Source organism: Anomaloglossus baeobatrachus, chromosome 3 (assembly GCF_048569485.1).
Source record: "Anomaloglossus baeobatrachus isolate aAnoBae1 chromosome 3, aAnoBae1.hap1, whole genome shotgun sequence".
NCBI lineage: Eukaryota > Metazoa > Chordata > Amphibia > Anura > Aromobatidae > Anomaloglossus > Anomaloglossus baeobatrachus.
In genome coordinates this window covers 215,259,755-215,272,965 of record NC_134355.1, presented here as the reverse complement: position 1 = coordinate 215,272,965, position 13,211 = coordinate 215,259,755, and the positions used below count along the sequence as shown (strand labels likewise).

The window sequence follows — 13,211 nt, the reverse complement described above, 5'->3', positions numbered from 1 at the left end:
TCTCTCTCTCTCTCTCCAGCTCTCTCTCTCGCTCTCTCTCTCTCTCTCCAGGCTCTCTCTCTCTCTCTCTCTCTCTCTCTCTCTCTCCAGGTCTCTCTCTCTCTCTCCAGTCTCTCTCTCTCTCTCCAGTCTCTCTCTCTCTCTCTCTCCAGGTCTCTCTCTCTCTCTCTCCAGGTCTCTCTCTCTCTCTCCAGTCTCTCTCTCTCTCTCCAGGTCTCTCTCTCTCTCTCCAGGTCTCTCTCTCTCTCTCCAGGTCTCTCTCTCTCTCCAGGTCTCTCTCTCTCTGTCTCCAGGTCTCTCTCTCTCTGTCTCTCTCCAGGTGTCTCTCTGTCTCCAGGTCTCTCTCTCTCCTCTCGTCTCTCCAGGTCTCTCTCTCTCTCTCTCTCTCCAGGTCTCTCTCTCTCTCTCCAGGTCTCTCTCTCTCTCTCCAGGTCTCTCTCTCTCTCTCTCCAGGTCTCTCTCTCTCTCTCCAGGTCTCTCTCTCTCTCTCCAGGTCTCTCTCTCTCTGTCTCTCTCCAGGTGTCTCTCTGTCTCCAGGTCCTCTCTCTCTCTCTCTGTCTCCAGCTCTCTCTCTCTCTCTCTCTCTCTCCAGGTCTCTCTCTCTCTCTCTCTCCAGGTCTCTCTCTCTCTCTAGGTGTCTCTCTCTCTCTCTCCAGGTCTCTCTCTCTCTGTCTCCAGGTCTCTCTCTCTCTGTCTCCAGGTCTCTCTCTCTCTGTCTCCAGGTCTCTCTCTCTGTCTCCAGGTCTCTCTCTCTCTGTCTCCAGGTCGGTCTCTCTGTCTCCAGGTCTCTCTCTCTCTCTGTCTCCAGGTCTCTCTCTCTCTCTGTCTCCAGGTCTCTCTCCAGGTGTCTCTCCCTCTCTGTCTCCAGGTCTCTCTCTCTCTCTCCAGGTCTCTCTCTCTCTCTCTCCAGGTCTCTCTCTCTCTCTCCAGGTCTCTCTCTCTGTCTCCAGGTCTCTCTCTCTCTCTGTCTCCAGGTCGGTCTCTCTGTCTCCAGGTCTCTCTCTCTCTCTGTCTCCAGGTCTCTCTCTCTCTGTCTCCAGGTCTCTCTCTCTCTCTCTCTCTGTCTCCAGGCCTCTCTCCAGGTGTCTCTCCCTCTCTGTCTCCAGGTCTCTCTCTCTCTCTCCAGGTCTCTCTCTCTCTCTCTCCAGGTCTCTCTCTCTCTCTCCAGGTCTCTCTCTCTCTCTCCAGGTCTCTCTCTCTCTGTCTCTCTCCAGGTGTCTCTCTGTCTCCAGGTCTCTCTCTCTCTCTCTCTGTCTCCAGCTCTCTCTCTCTCTCTCCAGGTCTCTCTCTCTCTCTCTCTCTCCAGGTCTCTCTCTCTCTCTAGGTGTCTCTCTCTCTCTCTCTAGGTGTCTCTCTCTGTCTCCAGGTCTCTCTCTCTCTGTCTCCAGGTCTCTCTCTCTGTCTCCAGGTCTCTCTCTCTCTCTGTCTCCAGGTCGGTCTCTCTGTCTCCAGGTCTCTCTCTCTCTCTGTCTCCAGGTCTCTCTCTCTCTGTCTCCAGGTCTCTCTCTCTCTCTCTGTCTCCAGGCCTCTCTCCAGGTGTCTCTCCCTCTCTGTCTCCAGGTCTCTCTCTCTCTCTCCAGGTCTCTCTCTCTCTCTCTCTCTCTCCAGCTCTCTCTCTCTCCAGCTCTCTCTCTCTCTCTCTCTCTCTCCAGCTCTCTCTCTCTCTCTCTAGCTCTCTCTCTCTGTCTCCAGGTCTCTCTCTCTCTGTCTCCAGGTCTCTCTCTCTCTCTCTCCAGGTGTGTCTCTGTCTCCAGGTCTCTCTCTCTCTCTCTGTCTCCAGGTCTCTCTCTCCAGGTATCTCTCTCTCTCTCCAGGTCTCTCTCTCTCTCTCTCTCTAGGTGTCTCTCTCTCTCTCTAGGTGTCTCTCTCTGTCTCCAGGTCTCTCTCTCTCTCTCTGTCTCCAGGTCGGTCTCTCTGTCTCCAGGTCTCTCTCTCTCTCTGTCTCCAGGTCTCTCTCTCTCTCTCTGTCTCCAGGTCTCTCTCTCTCTCTCTGTCTCCAGGCCTCTCTCCAGGTGTCTCTCCCTCTCTGTCTCCAGGTCTCTCTCTCTCTCTCCAGGTCTCTCTCTCTCTCTCTCCAGCTCTCTCTCTCTCCAGCTCTCGCTCTCTCCAGCTCTCTCTCTCTCTCTCTCTCCAGCTCTCTCTCTCCAGCTCTCTCTCTCTCTCTAGCTCTCTCTCTCTGTCTCCAGGTCTCTCTCTCTCTGTCTCCAGGTCTCTCTCAAATTCAAATTCAAATATGCTTTATTGGCAGGACCAAAATGCAGTTAGTGTTGCCAAAGCAAGAGTAATACAGTAAGTAAGGTGGGAGGGGATCAGGGTTATGGGGAGTTGGGAGGCACAATTTGGGCTCTGACAGTCCATTTAGGGGTCTTAGGTTCCCCTCAGCTTATGACATGTGGTGACATATTGGGCGGCGATCTCCACCATTGATTCCTCTTCCCCCAGTAGGTTGCGGAGTTTCATGTCCTCATCCATGGATGGAAAGCCCGGGCTATGGGTGGTAAATTTCTGGAAGTGGGAGGCCCTCACTGCTGAGTATTTGTCACAGTGCAGTAGGAAATGCGTCTCGTCCTCCAGAGCCCCCTGCTGGCAGTGGTGGCACAGTCTGTTCTCCCGCGGCTTGTATGTCTGTCGGTGCCGCCCTGTTTCCACCTCTAGGCTGTGGGCACTCAGTCTGTACAGACTCAGGGTCTGCCTGTCTTTGGGGTGGCGTAGCCTTTCCAGATATGGGGCCAGAGTGTAGTCCCTCCGCAGTGACCGGTAGATGGTGAGTTTCTGGGAGTTCTCTAATTCACTCTTCCAGTCCTCTATGTATTGCATCTTGCGGCTCTCTGAGATCTCTTTTATTTGGGCTTTTGTCAGGGTGTGTTGCTGACTTTGGTTGCCGCAGTTCTTGGCTTGCTCTGGGCTCCGGCTCAGCAGGGCTTCTCTCTCTCTCTCTCTCCAGGTGTGTCTCTGTCTCCAGGTCTCTCTCTCTCTGTCTCCAGGTCTCTCTCTCTCTGTCTCCAGCTCTCTCTCTCTCTCTCTCCAGGTATCTCTCTCTCTCTCTCTCCAGGTCTCTCTCTCTCTCTCTCTCTAGGTGTCTCTCTCTCTCTCTAGGTGTCTCTCTCTGTCTCCAGGTCTCTCTCTCTCTCTGTCTCCAGGTCTCTCTCTCTCTGTCTCCAGGTCTCTCTCTCTCTCTCTCTCTCTGTCTCCAGGTCTCTCTCTCTCTCTCTCTGTCTCCAGGCCTCTCTCCAGGTGTCTCTCCCTCTCTGTCTCCAGGTGTCTCTCCCTCTCTGTCTCCAGGTGTCTCTCCCTCTCTCTCCAGGTCTCTCTCTCTCCAGCTCTCTAGCTCTCTCTCTCTCTCCAGCTCTCTCTCTCTCTCTCCAGCTCTCTCTCTCTCTCTCTCTAGCTCTCTCTCTCTCTCTCTAGCTCTCTCTCTCTCTGTCTCCAGGTCTCTCTCTCTCTGTCTCCAGGTCTCTCTCTCTGTCTCCAGGTCTCTCTCTCTGTCTCCAGGTCTCTCTCTCTGTCTCCAGGTCTCTCTCTCTGTCTCCAGGTCTCTCTCTCTGTCTCCAGGTCTCTCTCTCTGTCTCCAGGTCTCTCTCTCTGTCTCCAGGTCTCTCTCTCTGTCTCCAGGTCTCTCTCTCTGTCTCCAGGTCTCTCTCTCTGTCTCCAGGTCTCTCTCTCTGTCTCCAGGTCTCTCTCTCTGTCTCCAGGTCTCTCTCTCTGTCTCCAGGTCTCTCTCTCTGTCTCCAGGTCTCTCTCTCTGTCTCCAGGTCTCTCTCTCTGTCTCCAGGTCTCTCTCTCTGTCTCCAGGTCTCTCTCTCTGTCTCCAGGTCTCTCTCTCTGTCTCCAGGTCTCTCTCTCTGTCTCCAGGTCTCTCTCTCTCTCTGTCTCCAGGTCTCTCTCTCTCTCTGTCTCTAGGTCTCTCTCTCTCTCTGTCTCCAGCTCTCTCTCTCTCTCTCTGTCTCCAGGTCTCTCTCTCTCTCTGTCTCCAGGTCTCTCTCTCTCTGTCTCCAGGTCTCTCTCTCTCTCTGTCTCCAGGTCTCTCTCTCTCTCTGTCTCCAGGTCTCTCTCTCTCTCTGTCTCCAGGTCTCTCTCTCTCTCTGTCTCCAGGTCTCTCTCTCTCTCTCTGTCTCCAGGTCTCTCTGTCTCCAGGTCTCTCTCTCTCTCTGTCTCCAGGTCTCTCTCTCTCTCTCTCTGTCTCCAGGTCTCTCTCTCTCTCTCTGTCTCCAGGTCTCTCTCTCTCTCTCTGTCTCCAGGTCTCTCTCTCTCTGTCTCCAGGTCTCTCTGTCTCCAGGTCTCTCTCTCTGTCTCCAGGTCTCTCTCTCCCTCTCCAAGTCTCTCTCCAGGTCTCTCTCTCTCTCTCTCTTCTTCTCTCTCTCTCCAGGTCTCTCTCTCTCTCCAGGTCTCTTTTCCTGTCTGTCTGTTTCTCTGTCAGTCTCCCCACCGACATCTTATTACCTCACATATGAGCTTCTTATACTATAAATGTCTTTTGTTCCTATCAGGGCTGTGGAGTCCGAGTCGGGGAGTCGGAGCTCATTTTGGTGGAGTCGGAGTCGGTATAAAATTCACCGACTCAGACTCCTAAAATATATAATAAATTGGGGACAGTAGTGCAATGCAGAATGTACTGAATATTTTTTCATAGGAATTTGGGAAAGTTATGAAATGTCCTATAAATGACTGTTCTATTCCTGATCTAAGGCTACATTCACACAGCGTTTTTGCTGTGTTTTTTGAGGATACGTTTTTCAGCTGCAAAAGCAGATCAGCTTTTTAAAAACCGCATCACCCGAAAGGTTTCTGAGCTCAAATAATGCTTTCAATAGCAAAATCAGATTAGAAAACCACCACAAACTGACATGCTCATTCTGAGGATCTGTTTTTAAACACAAAAACGGATCCTCACAAAACGATGTGTCTGAATTTCCTATCTTGAAACCCATTGCCTTTGTTGGGATGCCCGGAGTCACTGCATTTCACTGAATTATTTTGCCATCAATGTTTGATATTTTTGTGACAAGAAAGAAATTGTTACCAAGACATTGGCAGTAAAAGATACTAAAGCTCATCACAGCAGCCAATTTCTCCAGGCCTTAGTGGAAAAAGTTCTGCAAGATTACGAACTCAAAAAAGAACAGGTTCTTGCCATTGTAATGGACAATGCTTCAAACATAAGTACAATTAAACTAATGAATGAGAGGAATGAGCAACATCTAGAAGAAAATTTAGGATTCAGTATGTGTGAGATAGAGCCACAGTGCTGTTCATGTAACTGAGTAACAAACAGATATTACAACAGAAGAACAGCAAAATGATACTTTAGGATTAGATCTTGTTGAAGCTGCTTCAAAACACTTTCATATTCATCAAATGCGCTGTATTGTGCACACGCTGCAGCTGGCAATAAGAGATAGTCTGCAATGGAGACCACGATTTCACACATCCGGCTTTTCGCCACGTTTGGCGGATGTGGCGCACTCCAGTACAGTGTATACAGTACAGTGGCAGCGCGACAAACGTAGGTCACATGCTGTCGTGACCCAGAAGTTGCAGCGCTACCACTGTACTGGCGTGCGCCGCATCCGCCAAACTGGCAAAAAGCCGGATGTGTGAAACTGGGTGGACATGCTGGAAATATGATAGGAAAAGTGAGGAAATTAGTTATTGCCGCCAGAACCCCTAAAATTGATTCCATCTTGAATAGATGTGCTGGGAAAGGGGCACTTGTTGATCAAGCCACTCGGTGAGGCAGCACTTATTTAATGACTGAGCGATTGCTTGAACTAAAATAATTTCTTAGAGATATGCTGAATCCTCAAGTAACCTTAAATGAAGGTCAATGGACACAGGTGGCTGAATTGAAGGAACTGCTTAATCACCCATTTACTGTGATTAAAAAATTACAAGCTGAGGATTTGACTCCTGGCATTTTCATAAGGGAGTGGAAGAACTTTCTATTTTGCCTGTCCCAAAGAGGAGGTTTAATCCCAGATAGCATTTCTGCTTCAATGAAACGGAGAGAGACACATCTATTGGAAAATAAAATTCTTCTGGCAGCTGTTTATGTGGACCCAAGTCATTGTATACTGCTTGATGATCAACAGCTTACTAAAGGAAAAGAAGCTTGAGTGAGGTAGCAGTTAGGATGAGCGGCTACAGGACTGCCAGGCTGAAGAGGACTTGGGGCCTGACAGTGCTACTGCTGCCATATCTTCATCCTCATCAGATGAGGAGTTTAACTTTGACAAGTATTTGGACGACATGGAGCAGGCAAAGCATTGCCGGAAGGAAAAAAATTTCACTCCGTCTCCTGTAACAGCAAATTGACCAGATTTCAGTAAAATTTTTCACTTGCTCTAAAAGAAATAGAAAAATTCAACCATTCATCAAAACTGACTGTGCATGAGGCAATTCCTCTATACCTGGAAATTGTTAGAGATGTTGCCCATGTGGTTACAGCGTTGCCTCCAAGCCAAGTTAGTGTAAAGAGGTTGTTCTCTAGCCTTAAAATTATTATGCAGACTTTGTCTGCACCATGACAAATATGCACGATATAAGTATGATGCATTGAATTAGGCCAGAATTGAGTCGGAAGTGACCGGAAGGTAACTGCATACATAGTCACTGTAAACAATGTTTGTGTTTTTCTTTACTATCAATCCTATAATACTTCACTTTCTACTTCCCCCTTCTGATCCCTAAACCCAGTAATAAACTATTCATCTCGACACACACGACCATCTCATGGCCTCTCCTGCTCTCACCTACTAATACTCTCACTGCTTCTCCTCACTGCTGGGGATATCTCTCCAAATCCTGGACCTCCTCACCACATCCCTATTGTCACTTCAAACCCTCATCCACAACCTAAGGCCAGAATCACACTTGCTAGTGCCTCGCGTGTAACTCGCGCAAGTCTTTCATGGTAGAACCCGGCATGGTCGCACACTATGCATCCAGGAGCGTCTGAGCTGCATAGAGATACATGCAACCGAACCGCTCCGGTCAGGGGAGTGTGCGGCCAAGCTGGGTTCTACCATGAGAGACTCGCACAAGTTACACGCGAGGCACTAGCAAGTGTGATTCTGGCCTAACACAAATTTCCGCACCCTCTCAAACCTCATACCCATTCACCCATCCCCCGCTCCTCCAGTCCCACTAACAGGAGCTCTATGGAACGCTCGCTCTGACTGCAACAAACTATCCTACATCCATGATCTTTTCATCGCTAATAAACTTTCCTTCCTTGCCATCACAGAAACCAGGCTCACCCCCTCTGACACAGCCTCTCCTGCTGCACTTTCTTATGGCGGTCTCCAACTCTCTCACACCCCCCCGCCCCAGCAACAAGCATGGTGGAGGAGTTGGTTTGCTCCTGTCTGACCAATGCTCCTTTTCACGAATTCCACTACCACCCTCGGTTACTCTCCCATCTCTTCAGGTGCACTCTGTACGCATCTACGTCCCCTCCAACCTTCAACTGGCTGTCATTTACCGACCTCCAGGGCCAGTCACTGCCTTTTTTGATCATTTCACCACCTGGCTACTACACTTCCTTTCCACCGACATCCCCACCATCATCATGGGTGATTTCAATATCCCCATTGATACTTCCCACTCATCTGTCTCCAAACTTCTAACACTCGCTTCCTCCTTCGGCCTCACCCAATGGTCTTCTGCAGCTACTCACAAAGATGGCCACACGCTGGACATCATCTTCACTCGCCTCTGTTCCCTATCTAACCTCTCTAACTCAGCTCTCCCCCTGTCTGACCACAACCTACATACATTCTCTTCGCTCTCTTCTCCAAGTACGCAACACCCCCTCCACAAACTTTCACACCCTCGCAGAAATATCAAACACCTTGATTTACACTCACTTTCTCAGTGCCTTCTCCCTCTCACAGACATTGCATTTCTACACGATGCAGATGCTTCTGCAACTTTATACAACACTACAATCTCTGCAGCTCTCAAATCAGCTGCCCGCTCACACACACACCAAAACCCGCACTATCAACAGGCCACCCTGGCACACGAGGCAGACTAAAGAACTAATACGGGATTCCAGAATTGCTGAGTGCAGATGGAAGAGGTCTCATTCCACTGAGCACTTCATTGCATATAAAGAGTCCCTGACCACTTTCAAGTTCACACTCACTGCTGCAAAACAAACCTCCTTCTCATCCCTCATATCCTCTCTCTCACAACCCTAAACAGCTATTCAACACTTTCAGTTCTCTCCTCCGTCCTCTAGGGCCCCCTCACTCTCCTCTCCTCTCAGCTAAAGACTTTGCCTCTTTCTTCAAGCAGAAGATTGACAACATCAGAGCAAACTTTGGCCCACAATCACCAAAGCCCCTCATCATAGCTACTGAGCCTTCTTTCTCCAAATCCAGTTTCTCCACCATGACAGAAAACAATCTTTCCACTCTACTCTCAAGATCACATCTAACAACCTGTGCACTGGACCCGCTCCCATCGCACCTCATCCTTAACATCACCGCAGTCCTCATCCCAGCCCTAACCCATCTCTTCAACCGATCACTAACAACTGCTGTATCCCCTTTATGCCTTAAACATGCCTCTATTACACCCATCCTCAAAAAGCCCTCCCTTGACCCATCCTCTTTCTCAAACTATCGCCCCATATCCCTTCTCCCCTATGCCTCAAAACTACTAGAACAGCATGTCCATCTTGAACTGTCCTCATACCTCTCATCCGGCTCCCTCTTTGACCAGCTACAATCTGGCTTCCGACCGCATCATTCCACAGAAACTGCCCTAACTAAAGTCACTAATGACCTACTAACCGCCAAAGCCAAGCGACACTACTCTATCCTCCTCCTCCTGGACCTGTCCTCTGCCTTCGACACAGTAGACCATTCCCTCCTACTACAGATTCTCTCATCTCTGGGCATAACAGACTTGGCCCTATCTTGGATTTCTTCATACCTAACCGACCGAACTTTCAGCGACTCCCATTTTCACACCACTTCCTCATCTCGCCCCCTATCTGTCGGTGTCCCCCAAGGCTCAGTTCTTAGACCCCTGCTGTTCTCCATCTACACCTTCGGCCTGGGACAGCTCAGAGTCCCACGGCTTCCAGTATCATCTCTATGCCGATGACACACAGATCTACCTCTCTGGACCTGACATTACCTCTGTACTAACCAAAATCCCACAATGTCTGTCTGCTATTTCATCCTTCTTCTCTGCGTGATTCCAAAAACGTAACATGGACAAACCAGAGTTCATTGTCTTTCCTCCTCCTCACTCATCTCCTCCAACAAGCCTTTCCATCAAACTCAATGGTTGCTCACTCTCCCCAGTCTCACAAGCTCGTTGCCTTGAAATAACCCTCGACTCTGCTCTATCCTTCAAGCCACACATCCAAGCCCTCCTCAACCAATGCCGATTACAACCTCAAAAATATCTCCCGGATCTGTGCTTTCCTTAACCAAGAATCAGCAAAAACATTAGTGTATGCCCTCATCATCTCCCGCCTCGACTACTGCAACCTCCTGCTCTCTGGCCTCCCTTCCAACACTCTTGCACCCCTCCAATCTATCCTAAACTCTGCGGCCCGCTTAATCCACCTCTCCCCTCGCTACTCCCCAGCCTCGCCACTCTGCCAATCCCTTCACTGGCTTCCCATCACCCAACGACTCCAGTTCAAAACATTAACCATGACATACAAAGCCATGCACAACCTGTCTCCTCCCTACATCTGTGACCTAGTCTCCTGGTACCTACCTGCACGCAACCTCAGATCCTCACAAGATCTCCTTCTCTGCTCCTATCTTATCTCCTCTTCCCACAATCGCGTACAAGATTTCTCCTGTGCATCTCCCATACTTTGGAACGCTCTACCACAGCACATCAGACTCTCCCCTACCGTTGAAAGCTTCAAGAGGAACCTCAAGACCCACCTCTTCCAACAAGCCTACAACCTACAATAGCCCTCAGTCCAGTAGACCACTGCGCAACCAGCTCTGTCCTCACCTATTGTACCATCACTCATTCCCTGTAGACTGTGAGCCCTCGCGGGCAGGGTCCTCTCTCCTCCTATACGAGTCTGTTTTGTACTGTTAATGATTGTTGTACGTATACCCTCTTTCACTTGTAAAGCGCCATGGAATAAATGGCGCTATAATAATAAATAATAATAATAATTAGGTAAGATTTGAGGTCATCTGCGAAGGAGGATCTGATGGAAGCAATTCTATTTCTTACAACAAATTCACACACTGCTCAAATGTTATTTACAATGTTTTTGTTGAAAACTGTTTTTTGCCACTTACATAGTTTATTACATAGTGTTATATATAACACACACACATATATATACACATATATAACACTATGTAATACACTATGTAAGTGGCAAAAAACAGTTTTTAACAAAAACATACTAAATAACATTTAGTATATTGCTTATATTTAAGTGAAAAATGTATTGCAGTGCAATGTGAACATCAGACATTTAATCATTTTTATGATACAATAATCAAGATATTTAGATAGAACATAAAATATATTGATTGGATACAACTTTAGAACACAAAAAACTGTAATAAATTGTAAATATCTAATACACTATAATATACAGTAGATATATATATATATATATATACACACATACACACAAGATATATATGCAATGTACTGTATATTACATAGTGTATTACATATTTACAATTTATTACAGTTTTTTGTGTTCTAAAGTTGTATTCAATAAATATATTTTATGTTCTATCTAAATATCTTGATTATTGCATCATAATGATTAAATGTCTGATGTTCCCATTGTACTACAATAAATGTTTCACTTAACTGTAAGCAATATATGTCTGAGTCGGAGTCATGGAGTCGGAGTCGGTGCAAGTGAAATTGAGGAGTCGGAGTCGAAGGTTTGGCTTACCGACTCCACAGCTCTGGTTCCTATAGCGACCACTCACAGCTCCTACTAATAACCTGTAGTTCCAGGCTCCATTTACTTTAATGAAGGCATGTTTTTTGGAGAGTAACTGTAAAGCGCGGGGTTAAATTTTCCTGTCAAAACAGTCCCCACCCATCTCACCTTCCCCTCACATATTTTCTTCCACATTTCACCCAGTGTCTCCAGACACACATGGCCACCTCACGGCCTCTCCTGCTCCCACCTACACTGCTTCTCCTCACTGCTGGATATATCTCTCCTAATCCTGGTCCTCCTCACCACATCCCTATTGTCACTTCAAACCCTCATCCACAACCTAAGGGTATGTGCACACGTTGCTTTTTTTTCCGCGCGGAAAAAAACGCACCCTCTGGCAGAGGGGAGAATTGTAAACAATGCTTTTTGAGAAACAACGCATCGAAAACGCATGCGTTTTTCATGCGTTTTTCATGCGTTTTTTTAGGTGCGTTTTTTAAGACTTGGGTACCTATACATCAGAAAACCCCCACAAGTGACCCCATTTTGGAATCTGCACCCCTCAAGGATTTTATTCAGGAGTATATTAATCATTTTGAATCCACAGCTACTTCCCCCAAAATGTAGCTGTAGCAACAATATTCTCACTGTTGGGCTATGTGGCCATGATCCAGCGACACGGCGTCTAGTACACAGTGTCAGCCTTCCTGCAGAGATGTGAGTGTTTCCCACGGGAGAACGCAGCTGGCCATGCCCACGATTTGGGTTCAGGCTGCTGTGGAGCTCTATGCTACCTGCAGAGAACACTCATCTACGCAGCATAAATTGACATGCTGAGGCTCGGGAAGCTGCTTCACAGGTCGGTTTATGCTGCAGAGAAAAGAAGCACAGTGGGCATGAGATTTCTAAAAATCCTTCCACTGTGCTTCTACTGCACAACGCAGCGTCATGGACGCAGGGAAAACACTCTGCGCCCAAAACGCTGCAAACCCCAATTGTGGGCATCCAGCCTAAAAAGCGTCAATGGAGGTCAAATATATATACAACGTCCCACCCCCCCCTGCATATTCTAAGCTGGCACCTTTAGTACCTTTCATGTGGCACTAAAGGGTGCCTAGCCTAGTTTTTATCACAAAAACAAAAAAAAAAAAATGGCGTGGGGTCCCCCTATTTTTGATAGCCAGTCAGGGTAAAGCAGACAGCTGTAGCCTGCAAACCACAGCTGGCAGCTTCATCTTGTCTGGTGATCAATTTGGAGGGCTCCCCAGGTTTTTTTTTTTTATTTATAAATAAAAATAATAAAAAAAAAATAACATGGGGTCCCCCCAAATTAGATCACCAGCCAAGGTGAAGCTGACAGCTGAGGTCTGGTATTCTCAGGGTGGGAAGAGCCATGGTTATTGGACTCTTCCCAGCCTAAAAATAGCAGGCAACAGCCGCCCCAGAAGTGGCGCATCCATTAGATGCGCCAATCCTGGCGCTTCGCCCCAACTCATCCCGCGCCCTGGTGCGTTGGCAAACGGGGTAATAAATGGGGTTGATACCAGATGTGTAATGTCACCTGGCATCAAGCCCAGCAATTAGTGATGTCACGGCGTCTATCAGACACCCGACATAACTAATTGACAGTAAACAAAAGCAAAAAAACACAACAAAAAATTTTTTATTAGAAAAAACACTCCCCAAATCATTCCCTTGTTCTCCAATTTAATCAAAAAAATTGAAAAAAATGGGTCCACAGAAATCCATATGGACGTCCCACGTCGGCTCTGGACCTTCTAGAATATGGGGGCACGTTCAGGGAACGTATCCCCCATTTTCTAGGAGGGCAGACCCTCCATTTGAGGAGAGTGGGTGCAAAAATCTGCACCCACTCTCCCCGGGTCACAGCTGCAGAGTGCGAGCAGCCAGCACAGCTCACACTGAACACAGTGCTGGCTGTCAGCTGCTCTGCTCATGTGACCGGCCGGCGTCTGCTGTGAAGGAGGAGGGGGCCGCGGGGGATCAGCGCTGCGACCGGACAGGTATGTATGACACCGGGGGGAATTGGGGTGAACGGGCAGGGCCTGGGTGCATTTTTCTGTCGCATGTCTCAAGGCACATGCGACAGATAACATAGGAGCAGGGCGGCCGGTGCGCTACTGTGTGCGCGGCCATGTTGGATTTTGTTGGGTCGGGGCGGGCACTTTGGCGACACCGGGGGCTTTGCCAGGAAGTGAGGTCAACAGGAAACCTCTTGACCTCACTTCCAGGTAAATGCCTGCGTTCTGGCGTGCCGACAAAGCCCGCGGACCGCAACAAAAAAGCA

General features: G+C 48.3%; 1 protein-coding gene across 7 annotated transcripts in view; it reads right to left on the bottom strand.

The window, feature by feature from the left end:
* Window positions 1–13,211, bottom strand: part of AFDN (afadin, adherens junction formation factor) — a 1,370,646-nt gene that overhangs the window by 934,872 nt on the left and 422,563 nt on the right. The gene's annotated exons all lie outside the window — the stretch shown is intronic.